The sequence below is a fragment of the Mastomys coucha genome, unplaced genomic scaffold (assembly GCF_008632895.1).
Source record: "Mastomys coucha isolate ucsf_1 unplaced genomic scaffold, UCSF_Mcou_1 pScaffold3, whole genome shotgun sequence".
Taxonomy (NCBI): Eukaryota; Metazoa; Chordata; class Mammalia; order Rodentia; family Muridae; genus Mastomys; species Mastomys coucha.
In genome coordinates this window covers 6443530-6460581 of record NW_022196909.1, presented here as the reverse complement: position 1 = coordinate 6460581, position 17052 = coordinate 6443530, and the positions used below count along the sequence as shown (strand labels likewise).

Here is a 17052-nt window from a genome sequence, read left to right as displayed (position 1 = left end):
ATTCCTCAGTCCTAGTACTCCATGGAGCCTGTGAGTGCTCCTCAGTCCTAGTACTCCATGGAGCCTGTTTTGCAGAAGAAGCACTACTCACAAGATCTACTCTTAAGACTACAAATACTAAGCAACATCTCACCTTTTTTTTTAACTGAAGTAAAAATCAGCAGATGAAAATTTTCATGGTATTAAGTAACACATTCAATGACTTCTAGAACACCATGAGGAATATAACCAGCATTCACCAGCCACATCATTACAGATCACTACCATCCATCCTAAAACAAATATTATATCCAAAGCAAGTGGCACACAACCCCAGTCCCAGCACAAGATAGACTGAAGTAAACGGTTGACAACAAACACTCTAAAAGTCCATTCTACTTACAGAAGCCAAGCACAGTGGACAGTATGGGGTAGACATGGTGTGTACCCAATGGCCCACTGTGCTGGAGTTACGGTTGGCCCTTACTGAGGCAACAAAGGTATGAATAAAAAATTGTTAGGTCAAGGGAGCAAGCATGCCAGTGAAAGGATTTTAATAGTTCTTGTGATGTCCTGAGTTAGCACATCTGAGAACCCAGCCCTTCGTCACTCTCTGGATTCCAATTGGCAATGTGATAGCTTATTCCCACCGGAACCTTGACATCATCTACAATTAACCCCTCACCAGAGGACAGGTGACCTGGTTTATCAACAACCTGATTTAGATGTTCTGACCCATCACTGAGACCAAAATAAATCTCTTTATAAAGTTGACCAACCTCAGGTAGTTTATTACTGTCATGAAAAAAGAACTAACACAGAGGACCACCTATAAGTTCAAACACTTTTTCGAACTTCAATGTCAAAATCGTGCCAAGCTTTTCCAGGGTATAACACGTACAGGGCATAATATGTACTGGTTTTTCTTTAGGACATGATCACTTACATATGGCTCAGACAAAACTATTTTCTCACTTCTTTAAAGCAAGGTTGACATTTTACAGAGACAGCAATATAAGAGAGAATTTTAATTGAAAGACTACTTCATTTCCTTCATTCTTTCCATGAAATATACTTCAGCAGATCTGAAAGGACAAAGAGGAAGGTTGGTTCACAGGTACCATGCATGGTCTGGATGTTTGCACCTCTTAAGTCTCATGCTGAAATTTAACTGCAATGCAGCCCTAGGACCTTGAAGAGGGTAGACCCTCATGAATGGAAACAGAGCCCCAAGGAGGCTTGTCTGCCCTTCTACCACACACAACCATGAAGAGAAAAGGCTGTATGTCTGTGTGTATAATATGTGTGTGTATGTGTATGTGTGGGAATTGAACTCAGGACCTCTGGGAGAGCAGTGCTCTTAACTGCTCTTCTCCAGCCCCGGTACCCTGATCTTTAACATCCCAGATTCCAGAACTATGAGAAATAAATTTCTGTGGTTTATACGTTATTTAATCTAAGACAATTTTAGAATAGCACACAAATGGGATTAGATGCCAAACTTCATGATCGAAGGGAGAAATCAAATCAAGTCAAAAAGGATGAAGTAGACAGATGCATTCCTAGCAGGCCTAGAGTCCTAGCTAGATGGCTGCATGCTTCCACTCTATACCCAGGCAACCCAGCTACAGAGCCATAATACTCAGTATTCTACAGGGCTGTACCACTGAGACAGGCCCTGGCCTGCTGACATACTTGTCTGTTTTTCTCTTTTGAGAAAAGGCATCACAACTTGAGAACTGCCCAGGTAGTCCTTAAGTCACAACCCTCACAACACGGCTGAAGCTACACTGTAAACCACAGGTCCAGCAAGTGGATACAAAATAAAAACATTTTCACTAAAAGATTAAAAATACTACCATTCAGAGTCTTTATTGACACTAAAATATAACTAAACAAGGAGTAAAGAGTATACAAAGAAGAAAAATTATGTAAGTCTAAAAAAATCTAAGTAAGTCTTGACTGTAATGAAAAACAATATAAAGAAGAAAGTTCAGTAAAGCCAATGTTGACCTGAAACAATAAAAATAAAGCACTAGGCAAAGAACACTGGATGAGGAGCTGGCGAGATGGCTCAGCGGGTAAGAGCACTGACTGCTCTTCCGAAGGTCCTGAGTTCAGATCCCAGCAACCACATGGTGGCTCACAACCACCCATAATAAGATCTGATGTCCTCTTGTGGTGTGCCTGAAGACAGCTACAGTGAATTATACCAGAGCAAGCGGGGCCGGCAGAGGTCCAGAGTTCAATTCCCAGCAGCCACACACATGATGGCTCATGGCCATCTGTACAGCTACAGTGTACTCATACACATAAAATAAATAAAATAAAATAAATCTTTTTTTAAAAACAAAGCCGGGTGGTAGTGGTGCACACCTTTAATCCCAGCACTTGGGAGGCAGAGGCAGGCAGATTTCTGAGTTCAAAGCCAGCCTGGTCTACAGAGTTGAGTTCCAGGACAGCCAAGGCTATACAGAGAAACCCTGCCTCAGGAAAAAAAAAAAAAAAAAATCACTGAGTGAACTTAGAGGGGGCAGCCACATAAACACTAGGCAAAGGTCACTGAGTGAGCTTAGAGGAGGCAGCCACATAAAAATACAAGAGTAAGCTGGGCGATGGTGGTACACACCTTTTTTAATCCCAGTACTCGGGAGGCAGAGGCAGCTGGAGCTCCATGAGTGTGAGGCCAGCCTAGTCTACAAAGCAAGTTCCAGGACAGCCAGGGCTATACAGAGAAACTCTCTCTGGAAAAAAACAAAACAAACAAAAAGGCAAGAGTAATACAAAATTAGAAAACATTTTTGAACCAGTAATTGAGGAGGAAGAAGTAATAAGAAATTTGATGAATTCTATAGAAATCAGAAAAGGTAGGAAATATAAGCCACAGGCTACAGGAGCACAAAATTAAGTATAGAGCAAACAGACTGAATGCTTCCAACATGGAGAAGATGCTCACATCAGGAAAGGGAGTATATACCAAGAGAGTAATAAAAAATAAAACAAAACAAGCAAAGCTCAAGAGAACGTTATTTCAGCTGAACGCTTGCTGCTGTGTGTCCTGGGGAGAGCCAGAAGAGTAAGCAGCATGGCTTTGCCTGTGGCAATGCTTAACATCTCATAGAGCACACTATCATCATATGTGTTCTCAAAGTCCTGACTCAGAGTTAGTGATAGCAAATTAACTCACCATGGCTGTATTCTCAATTTATTAGTCAAGGCTCAATGGGCATGACAGAAAACATTCCACGCCTGCTCCTCTGGGGGTCTGGACAAGGCGGATGGATTCCAGGCCTGACTAGAGTCTACTGTAACTTCCCCACCTTCCTCCCCAAAGCAGCAGAACCACAAGAGTTGTGCCGCTCCTGTGAAAGCCATTCCACGCTTTTGTGGCTCAGAGGTACTCCTAATTTCCAATGTGGGCTCAGAAACAAGGATTCTCTGGTAGCGTCAGTAAACAAACTGGTTCATAAACATCTTGGAATCCCCTGTTACGTGCTGGGAGGACCGCAGTGTGAGTGCTGCCTGTTACGTGCTGGGAGGACCGTAGTGTGAGTGCTGCCTGTTACGTGCTGGGAGGACCGCAGTGTGAGTGCTGCCTGTTACATGCTGGGAGGACCGCAGTGTGAGTGCTGCCTGTTACATGCTGGGAGGACCGCAGTGTGAGTGCTGCCTGTTACTTGCTGGGAGGACCGCAGTGTGAGTGCTGCCCGTTCCTTTACCACGATGTGCTCAGAAGGAGGCTGCCTAGCCACACCAGCACTTCCCATATCCCATGCCATGTCCACTGCTTCCAAGGTCTGTAAGACTTCCATGCTGAGCTAAATACAAAGCTACATGAGAGGCATTGTCTTTGCATACAGGTCCTTCTTATTAACGAGCGTTAACTAACACACTGTGTGACATGTTTTGTGTCTGGGCACATACACAGGTTTCTTCAGGTTTGTTGGCTTCCTGTTTCCATTAAAAAAAAAATCTTACCAAGAAAGAAATAATATGGCTTTTGTGCCCCTGAACATTCAATCTTAGTGTAAGATCAATACATATAATACATAACAATACTTTTTTGTTTACTTTTCTATCCTTTTCTTGTTTGTTAAAATATCTGCATGGGGATGATGTTTTCAAACTTAAGCTAAACACTAAAAAAAAAAAAAAAAAAAATCAAACTTTCACTGATTTTTTTTTTTTTTAAAGATAGTACTATGTACCCTGGCTGTCCTGGAACTCCAGGCTATCCTTGAACTCACAAAGTTCACCTGCCTCTGTCTTCAGAGAGCTGGGGTTACAAGTGTATGCCACTATGCCTGCCTACCTCCACTGACTCTTAACAAGCGTCCAACTATTCTATACAGTCTTCCCAAGCAACAGCAATGGACGAGTGACATAACTAAGTGTCCCTTGTACTCTATGCTAGCCTACACTTAAAACAGGAAAAAAAACAGCATGCAGGTAACTAAGGGGGCAGGGCAGGGGGCGGTGGTGGACTGTTTCTGGGTATTCTGTCCGAATGCCTGTCTTAGTGCACCACATGCATGCCTGGGTGTACTTGGAGGCAAGAAGTAGGTCTGCACTGGAGCTAGTCGTGAGCTGCCATGTGGGACTGGGAATCGAACCCAGGTCCTCTACAGGAGTAGGCAGTGCTCTTAGCTGCTGAACCAGCCATCCTTCCAGTCCCTAAGGGAGGAAATATAGTAGGTAAGAAACTATTTTTTTTACCCGATGACATAGGTCTTTCTTTAAACCAAGCATTTGGGAGGCAGAGACAGGCAGATGTCTGTAAACTTGAGGCCAGCCTGGTTTACACAGTGAATTCCAAGTCAGACAGGGCTACACAGTGAGACTGACAAAAGAAGAAAAAGGAGAGAGAGAAGTGGAAGAAGAGGGAGGAGAGACACTTTTAATAAACTGGACAAAATGGCATGTGTCTGTACTCTCAGCCAACTCCAGATGGGGAAACAGGAAATTCAGAAATCAAGGGCATCCTTGGCTACATAGTGAGTTTGAGGCCAGCCTGGGCTAAATGTGACCCTATCTTAACCTTATCTGCCACCTACTTACCCCTAATTTTTTTTTCAAATTTTTAGTTCTAGTTTCCAGTTCTGGCCAGGCAGCAGGCATATTGTTAAAGAAGCCTTGGTCTTCCAACTCCCTTGCCATGGGAATGATCTCACACTGTCAGTTTTCCTGACTGAGACCTCAGGCATCACAAAGTTGAGAGAGACTATGCCCACCGTGTTCTTTTAGAGTTTTTGAATGGATGCAAAGTAGCAACACTAACTGGAATAAAGCTACCTGAGTTAAGGGGTTAATACCCTAAAAGGGTCTGGGTTTAGTATAGTCAACATTAGACTAAGAATCAAAACTGAAAAAAATGGGATTAAACATAAGCTAAACTCTATCAACACAGCCTCCTTAGCAATACTCTTAACAACTTCAGTTTGCTTTTTCTTATTGTAATTAATATTCTGACCAAAAACAGCTTGGGGGAAATGGTTTACTTGGCTAACATTTCTAGGTCACAATCTAAGTGAAGCCAGGGAAGGAGTTTAGACAACAGCTACAGGAAAGATCATGAAGAAGTACAGCTCACCAGGGTGCCAACCAGGTTTATATTCAGCTACCTTTTTAACATGATGCATGCCCACCTAGCAGTGAATGGTACGTCCTGCAGTGGACCAAGCTCTCCTAGATAAACTAGCAATAAAGATCTGATGGAGACAAGTCTTCAGTTGAGGCTCCTTCTTCCCAATATTAGCAATCATGGGTTCATCCCTTCACAACTTATCATGGGTTCATCCCTTTACAACTTATCATGGGTTCATCCCTTCACAACTTAATACCCAAGTGCACTACTGTTAACAACCTTTAAGCTTCCTCTTTACACACTCCAGGATCTGGAAATAAAGAGGGGAAAAAGAAGAATTTCATATCAACAAAACAAGTGTCTATTGTGAAAGGGGAGATAAGAACACAATGAGCATAGGGACTTAAGTCAAGGATGCTGAGGAAAACCAATGTGTGTCTACTGCAGCGTTCTGAATATATGTGCATGAGACTCTGCCGCTAAAGAGGAACCCAATTGTGTCTGCAGTGTGAGATTAATCCATGGCTATATTTAGGACAAGCTGGCAGAGAGGCAAGAACGGAACATTGTTGCTAAAGGTTAGGCCAAAAAAAAAAACAAAAAAAAAAAAAAAAAAAAAAAAAAAATACTAAGGATTGAGACAAAGGCAATAGAGCAAAAAAAGAAGCTGCCAGGCTTGATGGTGCGCATCTGTAATCCCAGCCCGTACGAGACTGAGACAGGAATACAAATTCAAGAGCACGCTGGGCTATACACTGAGAGCCTGAAGCAAGCCTGGACAACATACTGAGACCTTCCTTCAAAAGCATTTAATTAAAAATTAAGCTGAAGTTGAAAGTATTTTGAAATAAAAATTAAGACATGGAATCTAAGTAGGATAAACCTTGACCATGAAAGAGTTCCTCTTCACTGACTTCAAAAGTAGGAGGTAAAATTGTTTCTGTGCCGAAGTAAATGTTTAAACCTAACACATACATAGAAGACAAAACACTATCAGTCAGAATTCTAAGTTATACAGTTTCAGGAGGGTGCTAGTCAGAAATACAGATGAGGAACGCTGGCTGAGGAGATAGGATCTTAACCGGTTCCTCTAGGTAAGGCCCATCAGGACACAATTATTACTGTCTGTGCCTTTCTCTGTTATACATTCAGTATGCGGAATTTGCTAAATGAACCAATTGCTAAAGGATATTATATACTAATTTCCTAAAAATATAATTTATGCCTGTTTCAAAGGATTTATTTGAATCTGCTGCTTTGAAATTTTACACAACAGGGAAAAAGAACCAACCTGGGGAATATGGAATTAGGTTTGCTGGAAACCTCAAAAATTTGAGTTAACAAAACATTAGGTCAAGTTTAGAGTACAAATCTGAAGAGAAAAAAGTATCAGGTTAATAATGTTATTGAGCTGGGCGGTGGTGGTGCACACCTTTAATCCCAGCACTTGGGAGGCAGAGGCAGGCGGATTTCTGAGTTCAAGGCCAGCCTGGTCTACAGAGTAAATTCCAGGACAGCTAGGGCTACACAGAGAAACCCTGTCTCGAAAAACGAAAAAAAATAAAATAATAATGTTACTGATACGTCTCAGGAAAATAAATCAAATACTGAGATGAATTTGAGTACTGCTAAAGATAGTGAGAAGCAGCTTCACCTGTAAGACACACTGTGCTCATAGCAGGCCTCCTTCCCTACTCAGCCTCAGAGAACTGCACAAAATCCCACGCAGCCTGAAGAAGCTGGGAGATCACTACCAAGGTGCCATGGTCATGTCTGTGGACAGGTGAGACACACCTGAAGTAGAACGTCTCATGATTTAAATTCCGTCTGTGTTAGGACTCCGAGTGGGGGGTTAGCTGACTGCTGGGTCATTGTGCCTGTATTGTGCTGAGCCTCCCACCTCCACCTTTGGAGTCCTGAGAGTATGCACGAGTCACGAAGCTGACTTTAGGATTCTGTTGTTACTGTTGTTGAGACTGCAGTAATCACAACCTTCCCCCTTACCTCTCCTCCCTCCAAGCCCTCCCACGTACCACTGCTGTTCTTCAAATCCACAGCCTCTCCTTTCTCTCACTGCCTCTGTATTCATAAATGTAACACATTCCTAAATGTAGTCTGCTCTGACCAAACAATGGTACATGTATAATTTCAGGGCAGACCTGGTTTTATGTTTAATCTCTAGTTTTTCATTTATTTAAACTTTTCATGTCTACTTATGAGACAGGCAATGTTGATTACACACGTCCAGTACTCAGCACACCAGCTAACAAGGATCAAGTTCTAGCCTCACTATTCCTTCACTCACTTAAAAAACAACTTGTACAGCTAAAGAGATGGCTCAGCAGTTAAGCGCTGGCATGCCAGCACCCAACTGTGGCTCACAACTGTCCCTAACTCCAGTTCCAGGGGCTTCAATGCCCTATTCTGGTATCTGTGGGCATCTGGCACACAGGTGGTACACATACATACATACATACATACATACATACATACAGGTAAAACACTCATATACATGAAATAAAACAGAATCAATTTTTTTTAATTCTTAAAAAAAAAATAACTTTTTGGGCTAGAGAGATGACTCAGAGGTTAAGAGCACTGAGTGCTCTTCCAGAGGTCCTGAGTTCAATTCTCAGCAACCACGTGCTGGCTCGCAACCATCTGTAATGGGATCTGGTGCCCTCTTCTGGTGTGTCTGAAGACAGCTACAGTGTACTCATCATACATATCAAATAAATAAATGAATAAAATCTTTTTAAAAAATTAACTTTTACATAATAAAACACACAGCCAAGCAGTAGTGACACATACTTTAATCCCAGCACTTGGGAAACAGAGGCAGGTGAATTTCTGAGTTTGAGGCCAGCCTGGTCTATTGAGTGAGTTCTAGGACAGCTAGGACTACATAGTGAAACTTATTCTCATGTCTCAAAAAACAAAAAAGAAGAAGAAAGGGAAAGAGGGAGTAGAAAAAACACTAGAGTCTAACTTTATATTCAAATGTAAAAAAATCTCAATAATTTTAGCTTAATCCAACAATCCTTTATCTCTTGAGAGATAAAGACTAAACAACTTCATCCTGTTGGCTTAGTTTTATAAATAAACTCAGAAAACACTTCTCTTTCTCCATCTAGCTTGTAAAAAGATGCAGTGTTTGCCAAAAGAAATGGGTAGGGCATTGCTATGGGAACCAATTTCAGTATCTTTTTTAAATGTCAGTAGCTTCAAAGAACAGTGCGTGACTCCATCTGACTGGGAAAAAGAGAGTCCTGGTACTTCACAAGGCAGTCAAGATAACCACGTTAGGATCATGCAGCAATACCACTTCATGTATTTCCTTTACTTAAGCTTTCTTTACTTAAGAAACTCAGTATTGGAGCTGGTGAAATGGTTCAGCGGGGAAGAGTACCGACTGTTCTTCCAAAGGTCATGAGTTCAAATCCCAGCAACCACATGGTGGCTCACAACCACCCGTAATGAGATCTGATGCCCTCTTCTGGTGCGTCTGAACACAGCTACAGTGTACTTATATATAGTAAATAAATAAATCTTTAAAAAAAATAGAAAAAAAGAAAAGAAAGAAACTCAGTATTAAGAGATGCTTTCTAAGATAGCAGGAGTGCATAGGCAAAGATAAATTAGTGCCAAATGCCTCAAGTAATAAGCAGATACTATCAGATCCTTCTGCCCAGAGACAAAGGGCTGAAGCCCCATGCCTGACAGTGCAAGGAGCCTCCGTCTCAGCAGAAAGAGAGGAAAGGGACAACACCCACGCAAAGAGAAGGGGAGGGGCAGGTCTGAAGGAGCCGGGTCTGAAAACTCCAGATGTAATTTAAATGCCCTGGAGGCTGGGAGGAGCATCCTCACAGCAGAATGGAGGTGAGTTCCCAGTCAAACTTGACTAAAGACAGTCATTCGAGAAAAGGGAACCTCAACTGAGAAAGTGTCTCCGCCAGACTGGCTGGCAAGCCTGTGGTGCATTTTCTTGCCTGAGGACTGATGTGAGAGGGCCAGTTCACTGCAGACAGAGTCACCCCTGGGCTGGCACTGGGTGCTGTAAGAAAAAGGATCTAAGCAAGCCATGGAAAGCAAGCAGCAGGCTCAGGGCCTCTCCATCAGCACTTGCCTCCAGGTTCCTGCCCTGCCTGCCTTCATTATGGACAGTATGGACGGAGAAGCAAAATGAACCCTTTGCTTCCTAAGTTGTTCTTGCTGTGCTTTATGGCAGCAATAGAAACCTTAAGACAGGCAGCATAATGGGAAATTCAGAAAAATGTTTTGAAAGCCTGGTGGTGATGGTGCACGCCTTTAATCCCAGCACTCAGGAGGCAGAGGCAGGCAGATCTCTGTGAGTTTGAGGCCAGCCTGGTCTATAGGACGAGTTCCAGGACAGCTAGGGTTACACAGAGAAACCCTGTCTCAAAAATCAGAAGAGAAAAAGAAAACTGTTTTGAACTAATAGCTAAGGCTTCTATTTTATTTATGTTATGAGGGACATGTATTTGTTTATAGCAAGCAAATTTATTATCCCTTGAGAAAAACTAGACACCTCCAAAATGAACTATGCCTCCGTTTAGGAGGAAAAAGGCCGTTCACTGTAGTAATTTTGCTATTGTTCAAAGAATATTTACCATAAGGATTTTAAGAGTTACATGTTAGGTTGGAGAGATGGCTCAACAATTAAGAGCTTAGAGGTCCTGAGTTCAATTCCCAGCAACCACATAGTGGCTCACAACCATCTGTAATGGGATCTGATGCCCTCTTCTGGTGTGTCTAAAGGCAGCAATGGTGTACTCATACATACATACATACATTCATTCATACATATATACATACAAACATATATACATACATCTTTCTCAAAAGAAGGTTATGTGTTATATTCAGGAGGGCTTTCTCTTTTTCCATTTATTTATTTATTTATTTGTTTGTTTGTTTGTTTATTCGTGTGGAGGGCACATGGATGATACAGCTTGGAGGGCACATGGATGATACAGTATGACAGACCTCCAGAGTCAGTTTTCTTCTTCCACCATATAAACTCTGGAGATTCAACTCATGTTATCAGGATTGGTGGTAAGCATGACTACCTGCTAAGTAAGTCATCTTGTCAGACTACAATACAGATCTCAAAACAAACAAACCAACAAGCCCTGTAAAGTCCACACAGTATTCTCAATAAGTTAATTGGACTACCTTTCCTAAAAGATCAAGCTGGAAAGGACAATTATTATGCACTGGCATATTTTACATCATCCTTTGAGATCAGTATTAATATTGCAGGTCAACAATATATTCCTGAGTGTAAATATTTTGAACTTGAGCTAAGGAGACAGCTCAGTGTTTTATAAGCTTGCTATCAAGCCTGAGAACCTGAATTTGATCCCCAAGACACACATGATGAAGAGAGAAAAATCAATTTTTTTGTTTTGTTTTGGCTTTTGGTTTTTCAAGACAGGGTTTCTCTGTGTAGCCCTGGCTGTCCTGGAACTCACTCTGTAGACCAGGCTGACCTCAAACTCAGAAATCTGCCTGCCTCTGCCTCCCAAGTGCTGGGATTAAAGACGTGCACCAACACTGCCCTGCTACTGCTTGACTTATAAAGGGACTCTGAGGTCCATGTTCAACAACCACATAAAAAGCCAGGGACAGCAATAACATGCCCGTAATCCAGTGCTAGGAGGCTGGGCTAAGAGGCTCCTTGGGGCTTGTCAGCCATCCAGTCTAGTCAAAGATGTGCCCAAAGGACCCTATCTCAAGAAGCAAGATGGAGAGCAGACGGGAAAGAGAGTCAGTGGCATGTTGTGGGCTCCAACGTGCATGCACACATATGCACAAGCAGATTGGTAAATCAATTATTAAATTTTCTTAACTTTTTTTTATTGTATGCGTATGTGTGTTTTGGCTGCATAGATGTAAGTAATGTGCCCAGAGGTCAGAAAAGGTCATCAGATCTCCTTGACACGAGTTACAGAGAGTTGTGAGCTACCATGTGGGCTGAGAACTGCACCCAGGCTCTCTGTAAGAGCTGCCAGACTCTTAACCACCGAGACAGCTTTAGTCACATTTTACACACAAAGGGGTTTGTAAGTATTATGTATGTTTGTTTGCTTTCTACATTCATACAGGCCAAGGGTTTGAAGAAATACTAGACACATATTCTATCACCCGGCTTTGGTGCCAGCCCTCTTCTTTTTAGACTGGATCTCACTAAGTAGCCCAGGATGGCCCTTAACTAGTCTGTAACCCAGGGGGTTCTGCGCTTCCTATCTTCCAGCCTTGGCCTCCCAGATATCCAAAGGTACAGACCGGCCCTGCATATTGTATCTTCTTTTTGTATCACACTGTCTTAGTTTCTGATGCCCTGATAAAGCCCATGAACAAAAGCAACTTGGGGAAGAAAGGATTTATTTCCCCCTACAGCTCTCAAGTAACATTCCATCATCACAGGACAGGGCAGGAACTCCAAGGAAGAACTAAAGCAGATGCCATAAAAAAGCTTACTGGACTGCTAGGCCTGCTTTCTTATATGACCCATGTATCCAGGAGTGCCATCCAACCCAGGAGCTGGGCCCTCCCACACCAATCATTATCGAAGAAAATGCACTATCCACCCACCTATAGGCAAATCTTATGGAGATAATTTCTCAATCGAGGTTCCCTTTTCCCAAATGATTCTAGCTTGTGTAAACTGACATAAAACTAACCAACACACATGTATTCTTTTTATACTATGTCCAGAACATTCTCAGTTACCCTCAATGAATATTATATCAACTGTTTCACTGTAACTAGTAACTAATGAATCAGGTCCTTGACACATCCTTCCACTTCAACAAGTCAGCTCCAAGTCTCAGGTGTCCAGTAATGGACATAGTCCATTGGAGAACAAATCTCACAGCCTTATAATGTTACTAATAATGCTTAAATAGACGGCAACAATCATTCAACAATTAACTCACTTTGTTCTAAGCAATGTTCTATATAGATTCCAAATTTCAAGAGTGACTACATCAGACAATCTCTTAAATACTTCTATGAAAGCAAGGAAAAACTATACCCCAAAAAAAAAAAAAAGTAACAATTAATGAAAATACTACTATAGGACCCCAAAGCCCTCCCAACACCCAGGAACTTCAACCCTATACAGCCTACTCAGGAGCATTCACCTTTCCTTCAGAGAAAAAGTGAGTAATAATCCTTCAAAATAACTAAGCATAACAATTGAGCAATTAACTATATAACAGATGACCTACCTATGTCCTCTATGAAAACACTAAACACAAGAGAACAGATGAGAGGATCAGGATACCATGAGAGTGCACAAAACAAGTACTGCCAGTCTTTGTAGGATCATAAATCTCTATAGACATGGACAGATCTCTTGGGAAAACATTTTTTAAAAGTAAATGTAAAGAGCAGACCTTTTGCACAAGCTCCGCGGCCAGTCCCATAACACCCACAAGAAGCTCCACTTCCAGATGCTCTGACATGCCCAGGATCAGAGGTAAGGAGGACCCAAGATCTGTCCGAACACCAGGAGTAACTGGGACCAGTGGGACCAGGCACACAGGAACTCCGCCAGCCCAGTGGCTCGGGTTCCATCAGGTCTCTCTGGGCTAGTGTCCTGAGCAGACCTTGAGCACAAACTCCTCAGTCATTCCCAAAATACCCAGAGGAAGCTCCACTCCCAGGTGCTCTGACAAGCCCAGGGTCACAGGATCCCAGAATCACAGGATCCCAGAGATAGCTTGATTCTGAGGAGTTCTGACACAACCAGGATCACAGGAAGGACTGACTCCAGTCAGATTTAGCAAGGGCAGGTAGCAGTAGAGATAACCAGATGGCAGGGGGAGTGGGGGGCAGGCATAAGAAAATAAACAACACAAACCAAGGTTACTTAGCATCATCAGAACCCAATTCTCCCAATTCTCCATAGCAAGTCCTGAACACATCATCACACTTCTCATCATGATGATACAGGACCTTAAGAAAGACATAAATAGCACCCTCAAAGAAATACAGGAGAACACAGGTAAACAGCTAGAAGCTCTTCAAGAGGAAACATAAAAATCCCTTAAAGAATTACAGGAAAACACAAACAGGTGAAGGAAATGAGTAAAACCATCCAGAATCTAAAAATGGAAATAGAAACAATAAAGAAATCAGGAAGAGAGACGACCCTGGAGATACAAAACCTAGGAAAGAAATCAGGAGTCATAGATGCAAATATCACCAACAGAATACAAGAGATAGAAGAGAGAATCTCAGGGACAGAAGATATCATAGAAAACATTGACACACAGTCAAAGAAAATGCAAAAAGCAAAAAGCTCCTAACCCAAAACGTCCAGGAAATCCCGGACACAATGAGAAGACCAAACCTAAGGATAATAGATATAGAAGAGAATGAAGACTCCCAGTGTAATGGGCCAGTAAATATCTTCAACAAGACTATAGAAGAAAACTTCCCTAACCTAAAGAAAGAGATGCCCATGAACATACAAGAAGCCTACAGAACTCCAAATAGACTGAACCAGAAAAGAAATTCCTCCCATCACATAATAATAAAAACACCAAATGCACTAAATAAAGAAAGAATTTTAAAAGAAGTAAGGGAAAAAGGTCAAGTGGCATATAAAGGCAGGCCTATCAGAATTACACCAGACTTCTCACCAGAAGATCCTGAGCAGATATCATACAGACCCTACAAGAACACAAATGCCAGCCCAAGCTACTATACCCAGCAAAACTCTCAATTACCCTAGATGGAGAAAACAAGATATTCCATGACAAAACAACATTTACACAATATCTTTCCACAAATCCAGCCCTACAAAGGATAATAGATGGGAAACATCAACATAAGGAGCAAAACTACACCCTAGAAGCAAGAAGGTAATCTTTCAACAAATCCACACAAACCTAATTCCACCTCTTACAATAAAACAACAGGAAGTGACGATTACTTTTTCTTAATATCTTAATATGAAAATTAATATTACCAACATATCCCAATCGATTGAAATCAAATAATATGAGGAATTAGAAATTTGTTGATTGTCATCCAATGGTCTCTCTAATTTGGTAATTGAAGAAATAGGTCCAATAGTGTACAATCTATATACACTTTCAGCTTGTTTGTTTGTGACGGTGTCTGGCTGTGTACAACATAAGGGTCTTGAAATCTTGCTTCTCCTATCTCAGCCTATTAGTAGTATTGTTTACTTTATGTTTTTATACTATACTATGGTTTTCAGAACAGCTTATATATTTCAAAAGTATTTATATACCCAAGGGAGAAATAGACAATTAACTAGGGAGGTGGCTTGTAAGAGAACAACAAAGAGTAAGACTGAATGCTTTGCTTGGCATTTGTAACTTTTGTATCAAGTTTGAAGAAAAGGACTTTCTAAGTTACTCCTTCTCTGAGATGAATGCTTTTCCAAATTATCACAGCTAATGAACCAGATTCTTACCCTCACCTAATGTCTGTGCCACCCTCCAAGCAGAACCATTGTTCACTGAAACAGTTGGTGAATGACTTTATGGATAGAACATCTTAATATACACACCATTTTGTAAATGAATGTAATCTGTTCTCTGTGGGCTGAGAATAAAGTCACTCACTCAAGTCAAATAGCTTTGACCATAGCAGAAAGTCTGTATCCAAAAGTCGTGCCTACAGTTCATTTCTTGGTGCAGCAGAACTGTCAACTCTCAGCTTAGCTATGATGGAGGTAAAATCCTTTGGTGATGTGAGGGTCATTGAAGTACAGCCTTATTACAATGAAATCCAATGTCTAAAAATTGTTCTTATTTTGGACTTGTACCACAGGAAGAGCCAAGATTTTAAACTCTACTAAATACAAAACAAACAAAAAGACTTTATATATTTATGTTCATTTAAGAAAATACTAGTAGTGATGTATTATTTTGAAATATACAGTTAATATGTTTGGAGTTATTTAGAATTTATATTGAGAAAAATGTATTTTCACTATTGCTATAGACGAGCATCTACATAAGACTGTTAAATTGATTGTTTTATATCAAACAACTTTTATAATACTTATTTTTATTGTTATTGTATAAATTTTAAGGAATATGACAAAAAAGATATTGTAGGTATTGAAGAGGGGGTCTCTGGGAGGAGTTGGGGTACAAAAAGGAAACAAGAATGTGATTTAATTCTATTTACTTAAAATATGTTTTTAAATGTTAACAAATTCAGATAAATTGAAATTGTGTAATTTTTCTCATCATAATGCAATAAAAGTTTTAAAAAAATAAATAAGTGTAAAGAAAAAATATAAGAACAAGTGCATAAGCAACGAGAGAAAAAAGCTGAAATTCAGAAAACAAATACAGGCTAAAACTATTAGCAACATACAGATAAGCTTTCACAAACATTTATATTCAGTAAGAACCTGGGGCAAAATGAGGGTTTTTTTTTTCACAGTCAGCTACAGAGTGTAACACTTATAAATTAATATTATGTATTACATAAATTGTTTTATCATAACACTAACAAAAACACACATACATATACTTATATATATAATTAATATTTTAGTATTTTAAAGTCTTTTAATCCAGAGTAACAGACCTGCATCATTGCTAGATAAGCAAATTATTTTACTTAGTGATAGTATATAATTTACAATTTATTAGTGCGATAAACAGTTCCAGTATTTTATTCCATTGAAACCACTTATTATTACTGATGTCATATGTTTTTAAAAATCCCTATTGTGAGTTTAATATTTTCCTCATTATGATTTCTTATTGAATATGAATGCTTCTATTTTTCTTTCTTTTTTATTGAAAATATTTTTTCATAAATATATTCTGATTATGGTTCCCCCTCTCCCAACTCCTACCAGATCCTCCCCACAAAGAAAAAGCATAAGAAATACATATAGACATAGAGGTATACACATTGGTACAGAAAAATCCCCTAGAAAATATAAAATCTGAAACCATAATATATAAACAAAATGCCTATAGAGTAAGAGAAAAATGCCCAGACAGATTGGGGGGAAGTCAGGATCACAACTTAAAAAATTCCATCGAGTTCAGTTTATGGGCCTGACCTTTAAAGAGTGAATACCCAGTGAAGATTCCTTTGAAGAAACTGTTCTTCACTTGTGAGCGGTTTTCATTGGAGATAACTTCTGGGTTAGGGCTAGGGGCGGGGTCCACTTCCTCTCCCAGCACTGGGATCCCATCAGACCCAGACCTGTGCAGGCCCTGTGCAGGTGCACGCAGCCAGTCTGTGAGCTCGTGAGTGCTTCAGTCGCTCTGGTTTAGAAGGCCCCGTGCACGCAGCCAGTCTCTGTGCGCTCGTGAGTGCTTCAGTCGCTCTGGTTTAGAAGGCCCCGTGCACGCAGCCAGTCTGTGAGCTCGTGAGTGCTTCAGCCGTTCTGGTTTAGAAGGCCCCGTGCACGCAGCCAGTCTCTGTGAGCGTGAGTGCTTCAGTCGTTCTGG

General features: G+C 40.8%; 1 protein-coding gene across 3 annotated transcripts in view; it reads right to left on the bottom strand.

The window, feature by feature from the left end:
* Positions 1 to 17052, bottom strand: part of Cdk19 (cyclin dependent kinase 19) — a 155919-nt gene that overhangs the window by 81401 nt on the left and 57466 nt on the right. Inside the window, exon 1 of one of the 3 annotated variants that reach the window (XM_031348461.1) lies at positions 16659 to 17025. The exons of the other annotated variants lie outside the window; for them this stretch is intronic. The gene's annotated coding sequence lies outside the window, so the exon portion shown is untranslated. Of the gene's footprint in view, positions 1 to 16658; positions 17026 to 17052 lie in introns of those variants that run through there. 3 annotated transcript variants of the gene reach the window in all.